Here is a 12086-nt window from a genome sequence, read left to right as displayed (position 1 = left end):
GATGTTGTTGATATCACCAAAGCAGTTCTCACATGTCCACGGCTTCTTTGAGCACACGGCCACCCAGCTAAGGATTACATTTCCTAGCCTTCCTTGGAGCTAAGTACACGCAGAACAGGGATCTCTCCTAAAGGACAAAGCACTCACAGTCCTGGAATCCCTCTCCCCTTGCTCAGCCCTAGGAATGGGAATAACTTTGGGGGCAGTCTTGCATTCCAAGATGGCAGCCACACGTTGGGGTTAGCAGAGTGTGCCCATCAGCTGGATCCCGGGGTCATTTTGTGAAGCAGAGAAATCTGTCCACCTTCAGCCATCTTCAGCTTGGGCCTGAGTTCAGAGAAAGAAATACACGTGTATTTCATTGAAGCCACTGTCTTTAGGCCTCCTTCCCCAACCAACACCCAACACCACCTCATTAGACACATATTATATGAGGTCTCCTATTTTCTCACCAGAGCTACTCAACTGCTTCCCAAATGACCTCTCAAACTCCAGTCGTTCCCCACAAACCAATGCATCCTCGACATTTCTTGCTGAGGAGATGTAACTAAAATTCAAATCCACGAAATCCGTGAAAACTCCCCATGCTCATTGAAGGTCCCAGTTTCTTGAAATAAGTCATAGGATCTGTATGCTCGACCAGTCCTCCAGAGTTTCTCCCCCCAAGCACCACTATTCACCCTTACACAGAACACCTTGAGGATCCTGGCTGTGGGCCATGGTATTCTGACTACCATTGCTTTGCTCAAATGCTCTCTCTACCCCAAATGCTCATCCTCTCGCCTGCCTGGTGAACTCCTGCTCCTCTCTGGAATGAACTCATCCTCTCTACCCCCAAATGTTCATCCTCTCGCCTGCCTGGTGAACTCCAGGGTCCTTCTGGAATGCCCTCACCCCAGGCTGTGTTTGAGTTCCCTCATTTGTGCTCTCATCAATCTTTGTTGAGCTCCAGTTTCAACTGGATGATAATCGTTCATTTGCTTGCTAGACTGAGCTATTCTTGGAGATTGGAAAACCAACTGTCATCACTGCTGACCCCACATTTCTCCCAGCAAAAGGTCATCCCCCAAGAGAGAACTCATGATTCTGCACCAGACTTTGCCCAAAAGAAGGGCAGCAGCTCAAGCTGACCACTATGGTCAGTTTTACTCCATGAGATACTTGGATCCCAGCCTACCCTTCTCTTCCCCCAAAGTTCCAGCTTCTCGCCTTGCACAGCTGATCAGAGATAGAGTGACTTACCAAGTCGCCACTCCTGGACTGAGATCCCACTGCATGGGGCACAGCAATGCCAGCACCAGAATCTTTAGGGTGCAGGGGGTGACAAGATGGATATTGGGCAGTGGTGACATGTGGTCACCAGCAGGAAAGGCACATGCTGGGTGTGGGGCAGGGGTTGGGGCTGTTAGGAGAATGGAGGGGGGGTACCCAGTTTGGTCTCTGCAGCTCTCGGCCCTAGCCTGGGTCTTACAGCTGGCTGCGCAAAACAGTCAGTGGGCCAGATTTGCTGGTCCCTGCTCTAGATAACCAACAAAATAATAAATCAGGCCCCAATTTGTAGTGTTTGCCAATTTCTATAGGTCAAATACTCCCACCATGGCTAATTTCAAACTACCAACATGACATCATGGATTGAGAAGACATACTATAGCACACCATTATGTGGAATTTCTACCATAAAGTTACCACAGACAGGACCTCAAGAGCACAACTAATAGTAAAATGCAGTAAAACAATTAGGAAGTGATGACTTGGGGGGATTTATTACCTTGGGTTTTAATATGATTTATTTCCTTCTAAGTTTATATAAATTAATATTAATAATGACTGTCAAACTTGCTTGCAGAATTCCTGAAATTTTAGCAATCGTCTTGCCTCCAGCATCACCCCCTGCCCCTGGTACATCTACAACAACTATACCAGCCATATGGACACAAGGCAAGAGAGAAAATATCCACAACAACGATAAAACTTCATCCTCCCAGGCTGGGTTTGTAGCTCAATGGCAGAGTGCTCACCTTGAATGTGGAGGGCACTGGGTTTAATCCTCAGCACCACATAAAAATAAAAATAAAGGTGTTGTGTTCATCTACAACTAAAAAAAGAAAGAAAGAATAAAAAAAAAAATTATCCTCCCTAGGGACAGAGTGAGGAGGGTGTGAGCACCCCCTGGTGGTAACAGTGTGTGGCCAACATGAAACCTATATCCTTATGCCTTAGTGCTTCACTCCTGCTAGGTACCTGCTGTGGTGTAACTACTGTGTGCCAGGTACTCAGGATAATCTTTATATCAATCCTGCAAGAAAACACTATTGTCCAGATTTTACAGATGAAGAAAACTGAGACTCAAAAACTAGCCCAAGGTCACACAGCTGGGACACATTAGGGTTAGCATTCATCTGGCTTCCTCCTCACCTTTGTGCTGGATTTTGCTGTTTTTCCCAGCCACCCACGGCCATCTCAGAAACAGAGCAGAGCCTGATGCAGCAGTCACTGTGGATGCTCTGGCCCTTGCTTTCTTCCTCTGGGTCTTGGTTAAGTGAGCAGTAAAACTAGACAAGTGGACACGTACAGTGTGGCAGAGTCAGGCCACCTGACCTCCAGAGGCTGTGCTTCTGCCTCCTGCTGTTATGCAACCTTCTCCAGTAATTTCCCAGTCAAGGGTGCTTCCCCGTAGGACGTGGGTCTACCCCTCTTTCTCCTGACTCATGGGTGTGCCAGGAATGTCCCTGACACCTTGGTCCCATCAGACAGGAAAGCTTTCCAGAGCAGACTGGGGTGGAGGGGACGGGTGGAGTGCTCACTTCCTCCACCAAATGACCACAGACGCTGCGACTTGAAACAGCACAGGTTGTTATCTCGTGGTCCTGTGAGTCGCAAGACACAGGTCTGGCTGGGCTAAAATGAAGGCCTTTGCAGGGCTGCACTCCTTTATGGAAGTTTAAAAGAAACCTCCATTTCTCTGCCTTTTCCAGCCTTCAGAGACCACCTACATTCCCTGGCTCCTGGGTCCCTTCTTCCATCTTCTCGGTGACATTGCTTCTCTCTGACCCTCTTGCATGGTCACAGCTCCCTCTCTGACTCAGCCAGGAAAGTTCTCCAATTTTAAGAACTCATATGATCATGATCAGATAAGCCAGGGTCATTTCCCCATTTCAAGGTTCACACCTTTAATCACATCAGCAAAGTCTCTTTTGCCACGGAAGGATTTGGGGATTAGGGCTGAGGCATCTTTGGAGGGCTAATTTCCTTCCTATCTCAGGGGACAAAAACAAACTGCAGAACAATAGCTGGAGAGAAGTGAAGGTCAGTACCAAGGAAGCTAGCGTTCATCCTGAAGTCAAAGAGACTAGAAATGGGAGACAGAGCCAAGAAATTTGTAGACTGGGCAGAAAAGAAGTGGAGTAGAAAGCAAGAACAGACAGGAAGGGTCTAGGATAATCAGTGAACAGGGCGGGATAGGGAACAGAGGTGTCTAGCACTCATGTTTAATGCATATAGGCTGGGCAGCCTTGTGTACAACTCAGAGTCAAGGTAGAATTCAGGGTAGACTTACGGTTTGGCTATTTCAGATCCTCACCTGCATCAGTCTAGGGTAAGATATGCTGCATTAACAAAAAATCCCCAAATCTCAGAGAATATGTGACGGATAATCTCAAGTTAGCAGAGAGGCTGGGAGGCATTGTGGGACCGGGCTGTGCCCATCTAATCACTAGGTGACCAGGCTAATGGAGCAGGTTCATTTCAGACACTGCTCATTGCAGGGCCAGAGGGACAGAGAGCTCTGGATAGTCTTTCAGTGACAATTAAATGCACTGGCTTAGAAGTGCCTTCCAACTAGACCAGAACTCTCACTGGCTCACAGAACTCATTGTCCAGAACTGGAATGGGTTTGTTAGTTAGTCCTAACTAAGTACAGTGCATCCAGGAAATGCAATCCCACCACAGACACAGGAGGGAGGACAGAACTATCTAGACTTCGGCCCCAACAGCCACCACATCTTGAAAAACATATGGATCGTTGTGTGCAAAGATCATGAAAGTGCCAGATTCCATTTGAGGAGAAGTGGTAACTGACCTGGCTGTTGAAATCAGGCAGAAAATTAAGGTGCTCTGTGCCTTGAGGAGCATGGGTACAGAGGCAGAAAGAGAGGGAGAGGCTGGTGTGTTGGAGGCGTGGCAGGAAGTGTTGGAGGCTGGGCAGAGGGACCACTGGTGGAACGGCAGGAGATGAGTGGAGAAGACAGCAGAGGCCGGCTGGTGCCTGCTTGTGGTGTCCCTCTACGGAATTTGCACTGGACCCTGTGGACCATGGGGGGCACGCTGGCGGGTTTTAAGCAGGGGTAAGACACGATCAAAGCTGTACTGAAGAAAGCAAGCTGGTTGCAGGGTTTGTGGGGCCGACGTGAGGGGCCATCCCTGAAGGAAGCAAGACCAGTTCCAAGAGGCCCTGAGAGCCTGACGTAGGACTGGACGGGAGAATGAAGACGTGAGGCTCCTCCAGGAAGGGTCAGGCCAAGGGATGGAGGACTGCAAAAGTGACAGAGTGGACTGGGGACCCATTTTCCAGGTCCTTCCTCTCTCCCCCTCCATTTTGTCATCATTCTGCCTTGTTCCTACTTTTTCTGGATTGTTCTTGTGTTGACTCTAACTCAAAAGAGATGGTCAGAAGCGTTCCTGCCGCCTCTGTGTGCCCTCACCAGTATCCACCTCAGACCCTTTATTCCTGGCCCCTGCCGAACCTGGTCTGTCCAACTGACAATCCTGTTCACTCCTGGACACTGCCCCGCTGAGGAGGCAGGCAAATGCACTCTCCACACCCTGACCCACGACTCAGGCCGGGTCCTGCCTGCAGGCGCCCTCTGATGCTTCTCAGATGTCTTCTGCTGCTCACAGAGGGACGACATTTGAGCACCTGTCCAAACACTCAGACCCGGTCCTCTTTCCAGGTGTCTTATTTTCAGGTTTCTATGCCCTTTGTACCTTCAGAGGGGTGAGGCTCAGATTTCCCAAGGATCACCACTTACTTACTTACTGTCCCTTACTGCAGAGCTGCTGTTGTTTCCAAAAGGTGGCATGTGGACATCTGGAGGGGGGTCACTAAGACTCTCAGGGATCCCCAAACTCAACATCATTTTCCCAACAGCACGAAGACATTGCTTCCTTTTCCATTCTCCTTCTCTCATATGGCGAAACTCCCAGAGGCTATTATAATGAGATGTGTCAAAATCCAAAACAACTATGACACTCAGCAAATCCTTATTTTCCAAATGCCCAGGTCGTGATGCTACAAAACATGCCTGTGTGAAAAAACCATCCCAAACACAAGCTAGACCCATGGGTTCCAGTGTCCTGGGGTGCAGGCCCTGGGTTCCCCAAGGCAACTGTCTCTAAGATGCTACCACACATTGAATTTTAGTAGAGGACCCATGAAAAGTAACCACGACTATTTGAAAAACAAACAAACAACCCCCCCCCGCAAAATTAAAATATACGTGTCTGTATTTTCTTTATATGTTTTATGTAAAAACATATTACAAAGGATGGAACACACGAGCCGAAGTGGGAATATGTCTTTAGCTGGATATTAAAGTGATTTTCAAACACAAGTTCTTCCTTCTCACTAATTTTTTTTGTTTTATTTTTTTAAAAAATATAACTTTTTTTAAAACTAATAATAGGTTATTTATTATTAATACATACTGATTTTTTTTCTTTTTTTAAAATTTTTAAATTTGTTCTTCTTAGTTATACGTGACAGAAGAATATTTTGACCTATTACACATACCTGCAGGGTAACTTCCATTCTTATGGTTACAGGATGTGGAGTTTCGCTGGTTGTGAATTCATAGATGAACATAGGAAAGTTCTGTCTGATTCTTTCTCCTGTCTTTCCTATTCCCAAACCCTCCCCTCCCTTCATTCCCCTTTGTCTCATCCAATGAACTACTAGTCTTTCCCCCCAACAGGTCCTGATTTTATTGTGTTTTTAAATATATTCACAAACATTTAAAACTTTCTCAGTTTTAATTCGCCATGCAGTAAGACTCAATAGGTATAATCTACATAAAATCAAAAACTCTTTGGGGCTCTCAGTCATTTTTACAAGGGTTAAAGCTGCCAACAGCAGACAATTTGAGAACCACAGCTCCCAACACCAGCTATCCGCTGGGTTCTCAGGCCAACCAGTCTCTCCTTTCTGGAATTATAGCCCCAGCCCTGCCCTGCATGCCTCTTGAGAGACACTGAAAACCCTGGTCCTGCTGCCTTTTGGACCTGGCCTGGGACAACAGACCTGACTTTGATCCACAACTGAAGGTACCTATGGGCAAACTACTTTTTCTTCTCTGAACCTCAGTTTCCCTGTTCAGAAAAGGGGAGGGCAGGCCTGGCTCCATAGCCCAACCAGCTGATTCTAAGGGACTCATCATGTCTCGCTGCCAGATGGCTGTCATGTAGTCACAGAAATGACATATTTATTGCCCTTGAGACATATTTATGGAGAGTAACTTTCTATTTTCGTGGAAAGTAAAAGCTGTGAAGGAGAAACCCAGCACCTTAATTGCTTGCTGCCGTGTTGCCATGAGCATCAAGGCACAGTGCTGGGTAAGAGTCACCAGGGCATTCAAGAGCCCACTCCTGCAATGACAGCCCTCACGCACTTCATCTGAGGGCAGTGTTGGGGAGAAAGGCCATGAGACGTACAGATGACCAGGGCCACTGAAAGGCAGAGGAAGGTCTGGATTGCCAACTTTCTAAGGATAGAGGGTCTGGTCTTGTTCACCTTTGACCCCAGAAGAGTGCCTGGCACACAGTAAGTGTTCATAAATGCACATTGAGTGAATACATGTAAAACATACATTTCCAGAGAAAAGGAAAAAGTCAGTTTGTGGATACTGTACTCATGTTTGGGTGATAAGACCTTAATTTTTTTGTTCTATCTCTGAATTTTCCCATTTTTTTTCCCCATAAATAATTGTTAGTTACATTGGGACAAGCGAAATAAGTTTCTAGAAAAGCTTGACTTTACATTGTGGCCTGGCTGTGTGCTGGCTCTGTGGCCTCGGATAAGTAACATCTCTCGGTGGCTCAGTTTCCCCATCTATGATGATGATGATGATGATGATGATGATGATGATGATAATAATAATGCCTCATTTGGTTGTTACAAGGATGAAATAAGATAAATAGACACAGGCCACTTCTAGGGGCAGGGAAAGCACTCAGTCCATGGCAGACCCACCATGTTTTGATATTTCGGGGGAAATACCTCAAGGCGCAACTTGAAGGCTTCAAGGGGAGAGTCCATCATGAGGCAGAAAAAAAAAACCTGGATTGGAACTAGTTGACCTGCTATTCACTGGCCAAGTGACCTTACGCAGGGTCACTGTCTTCTCTGAGCCCCTGTCCTTTCTGCCTCCCAGAGAGACTCTTGTGTGCATCAAAATGACGTGAGGCTGGCAGGTCCCTCCAGCTGTGAGTCATTATTTTTATTACCTAGGAAGTTTCAAAAAAAATGTTAAAAAAAGGACTCTCCGGGCCTTTCTCCTGTCCTTAATAGGGTTATTGCTCTCCTTTGGCTTGAACAGAGAGTTCCTTGTCCCCGAAAGCCACCGGGGCCTGGTCACGGGGCAGTGCCCGCAGCCAAGGGTGGCTTTTCTGCCAGGACCCGAGAGGCTCCTGCCTCCAGATAACCCTGGTCCTCCCCTTGTCCTGCCCCAGCGCTTCCCACACACCTGCGGCCTCATTATCCAGGGTGGCTGTGAGCAGCTGAAAGGAGCTTAAGCAGGGCTAGGCTTTCAAGTGTTCATAATACAGCTTCAAAGTTCACACCTTCATTAAGATGTGAAGAGGCAGGTCCTCCCCCCACTTCTCCTGGGGCTATTGTTCCCTCCCCATCTGGCTGCAGATTCAAAAGACAAGCGGGATTGGTTTTCTTTGTCCAGACAGCTCTCCTAACCAGAAAGGCTAGACCTGTTTGTTAAGAAAGGCTCTATGCCGCAGCCCCTTCAGTCCTGCTGTGAAGGTGTCACGGAGGCTGGGAATTGGGGCATTTCTCAGGGCTGGAAGGGGTGTCTCTGGAAGGCAGAGCTGACTTGTTCTGTGGGGTCCCTAGGGAGTGGACCTAGGTCCTGGGACTCAGAGTCCCAGGGAAGACTCTCTAACAGGCAGAGAGGCACAAGGGGGACCTGGGTGCTGGGACAGCCATGGGCCAGCCGCATCTGAGTGACGTGAGCCAGGCACAGGGGCTACTCTAGACAGGGAGGGTGCACACAGGCGTATCTTTCAGAACCCTTCCTGCCACACTGGGGCGCATGAGCCCCTTTCTGCATAATCCACCTCTTTCCAGTAAACTGTGGGTGTCTTCGAGAACGTCTTTGTGAACGTGTGCAGCGCGCTCCCCTCCCCCTTTTCTGTTCGCTATTTAAGAATAAAGCTACCAAGACACTTTGGAGCCTCCTTTGTTTCTGGGACAGGGTTTGCTGGCAGGCTCAACAACGCTCAGGTTCTGAGGCCCCCCTTCCCTCTTCTCTCCATGCTCCAGGGCCCGGGGAACTCTCCAAAGCCCCAGTCACCAGTGGGAACCGGCAGAGTGGTGAATGGGTCCTCGTGGGCCGGAGACAGTGTCAAAGAGCCCTCTCTTCTCCCTCCTGGGAAAGGGCAGGGAGGGAATTTTCTGAGTGGGTGCACCCCTTGGATGATCCCCTTGGTTTCATAGCACTGAAGCAGGAGGGCGATTTTGATTAGCAAGTTTCACAAGCCATTTTCTTTTTTTCTATTGAAAAGAAGAAAGAGGGTGAAATGAAAAACCCATGGTGTGCTTGAAAGATGCAGCCTTTGTAAATATACCTGGGGTTGGGCAGAGGCTCTGCCAGTTACCCATTGGAGGACTTTGGGCATTTCAGTCTGCCCCCAGACCTCAGTTTCTCCCAGTTGTCCAGGGCAGCAATCATCTCCACCCTGCAGAGAGGCTGTAAGGTTTAACACCAGATATCCATGGGAAGGTCCAGAGGTCCTTCCTTCCCTCTCCCCTGCCATTGTGTCTACCACGCAGCCTTTGGGTAATGGAGTTATTGGTCTTTTGATGAAAGATTATTCCACAGCACAATTATTTGTATTTTTAACTATTCATGCATTTGATCACGTTCTCAGATATTCTTTTGTCTTCTGGTCATCTCTTCCACAGAAATATCTATGGGTACTGTATTTTGTGTGCGAGAAAGTGTGTTGTAGTGTCTGTAATAACCCAAACTGGAGCTAGCAGGCGCGTCCCACGCGACTTTTAAGAAGGTTCTGCATCTGCGCTGGGGCTCAGCAGGCAGGCCCCGAGAAGAGCGCAGATCTGGGTGACTGAGGCCAAAGGTTGTGTAAGACGCATGGCTTCCTGAAAGAGTCCATTGGGGCATGATGTACAGCGATAGCGTGTTATCGCTTCTTAGAAGGGAGATTTGTGCAAGTGTAGACACGTGGGTGTCTGTGCATGGAAGAGGTCTGCGAGAAAACCCATCAAACCATTGACAGTAGTGCAGGGGGTGGGGGGATGTGACATGGGACCAGAGGAGTGTGACGAAGGGGAAGGACTGTTCTGTGACTGACCCGTCGACAGCTCTGTTGGGATGTTTTAGAGTGAGAACGCATCCCGCTTCTTACCAAGTGCTATTTTAAAAGGAAACTGAAGATGGCGCCTTTCATGGCCACTCAAAGGGTTAAATGGATACTGGTTAAAAGCAGTTCTGTGGCTTAAGTTAAGCCAGTTGCTCCTTTTCTTCCCTTTTAAGCAGTAGAAACTGCCGGGTTCAGGGCACTAGCAGGGACCCTCTATTTGTAGATGAAATGGTCTAGACAGGGCTCAGGCCACTGCTGAGCTAGGTAGATGTGGGGACCACACGGGTCCATTCGTTCTCACGTAGGACGGGCTGTTCCCCTGCCTCGCACTCCTCTAAGTACAGAGGACAAGGTGGCAGAAAAACATCCTTGTCCTTGGGAAACTTCATTTGACAGGGGGAGATGCAAACCCACGTGCGCCGAGCTCCGTGTTCCACAGAGGACAGGATGAAGGGATGAAGCATGGGGGAGCGGTGTCAGGTGGAACTGGATGCTGGGGTGGGGGCACTTTGAAATAGGTCAGTGGGGGCACTCTCTGAAGAGGCCACTGTTTGAGCAAAGACTTGAACACAATAGAGGAGTGAGTCACACATCACAAGCAGGGTGTGGTCTTGGAGCAGGGAGGAGCCATTGGACAGTGGGAGACAGGTTGTGCAGAGCTTCATGGGGGCAGGACAGGAATTTTTTTGTTTGTTTGTTTTTGATTTAATGTAATATATATATATATATATATATATATATATATATATATATCTTTCTTTGTTCTAATTAGTTATGCATGACAGCAGAATGCATTTCAGTTTCTTTTGAAGGCTTTGCTGGCATGATAATGTGATGGCTACACTCTGAGCAAGACCATTCTTGCCACTTTGGGAGAAGAGAGACTATAGGAATGGAGGACTTCAATCCAGTCCTAAGCCTCAGCTTTCAGGAGGTGACGTTGGCAGTTTCAGTGACCGTGATAGCCATGGAGGCCGTGGGAAGTTCTTGGATTCATGATGAATGTAGAAGGTAAAGCTGACCAGCTTCTTGAGACTTTTTGATGAGTTGTGTGAGAAGGACAAGAACTGAGGGTGATATTCCTGAAAAACTCCAGGCCAAGGTGCATCAGAACACTGCTAACAACAAACCCTCAAGCATCCCAGTCTCCCGTGAGCCTTAACATCTGGTTTCTGATCTGATTGTCAGATCTGCCCTTGTTCTCATTTGACAGATGAAGAAACCGAGGCTCAGACAGGACACGTGGCTTGTTGAAGGTCACAAAGCAGCAACCTAGAGGACCCATGTTTTGTTTCTCTGAAATCTTATGCTCAGGAGGTCTCTTCTTGCCGGACATCCCTGGGGACAGCTTTGTCAGGTTATGGGAACTAGTGGCCAGGAACTGCTGTGGGAGACACTTGTGAACCAGGTGAGTGAAAGAGGAAGGTGCTTTGAGATAAATGGGATCCAGCACCTGTTGTTTACTTCCTTTGAACTGGTGGTGGAAAACAACTGCAGCAGCCCGGCTGGGCCACCAGAAGCAGGTGAAGCAGAGAGCCACTCCCGCCACCAGGGGCTGAGAACAATGGGCTGCTTTTTTAGGGAGTTGACTCAGGTTTCCTCAAGCCATTCTCCAAAGGGCGAGCTCCTCCCCTGCCTCCTCCTCCTCATCCCCTCTAATTCTCACACTCTGTGCAGACTGGTCCCCAGCCAGGTGTCCCAGTGAAAAGACAGTCGCTGACTCCCCCTGGCCCTACCCAGTGACCCTTGTCTTCTCTCTCCTTGCCTGCAGCATTTGAGGCCAGGGACCCCTTTCTCCTTCCTTGTGCGTTCCTTGCTCCCCTCTTCCGCCTCCCCTTCCCCCCAAGGCTCTCAACTTCCTCCATGGCTCACACGGAACATCTTTCTTCCCCCATCTGACCCTTCCTCTCCCCTTCTTTCCTCCTCTACCTCTGGACCCCACCAGCCCTGGGGGCTCGGGTCTTACTTAGGCAGAGACATTCCTGGTCTTTGTCTCCACTGGCCACCTGGACCTCCATCTGTGTCCCCAGGCAGAGACCACAGTCTCGGAAGCAGCTGGGCTCCCCAGGGAATGGAGAGAGACGATCCATTTGACCTGAACTGGGGCTAATAAGACTAGAAAGGGTGGGGTGAGAGCAGATTGTGAGGGTTCCTGAAATCCATGTGCATCTTGAATTAAAAACCGAGATTTCTAGACCCAGAGAGACCACCTGGTTGTGCTCTGGAAGGCTCATCCAGCTGCCATGTGATAGGTGGACGGGACTAGATTTCACTAGTCCAAGGGGGCAGGAAGATGCTTGATGAATGGCCCGCTTTAGCAAACACCAGCCAGCGAGTGAGCAGATTTCTGAATAGTGGGCTGCCCTGAGTGGGAGGAGGAGGAGGTGAGAGAGGCGGGAGTTTGGCTTCAAGCTTTCTTACAGCCAACTTGGCCCCCCGCTGTGCTCTCTTTCTCTCTAGGGCAGGATGTATATCTTTTC

The sequence above is a fragment of the Ictidomys tridecemlineatus genome, chromosome 4, assembly GCF_052094955.1.
Source record: "Ictidomys tridecemlineatus isolate mIctTri1 chromosome 4, mIctTri1.hap1, whole genome shotgun sequence".
Classification (NCBI taxonomy): Eukaryota; Metazoa; Chordata; class Mammalia; order Rodentia; family Sciuridae; genus Ictidomys; species Ictidomys tridecemlineatus.
The sequence above is the reverse complement of the archived record's forward strand: the minus strand, read 5'-3'. Positions refer to the sequence as shown.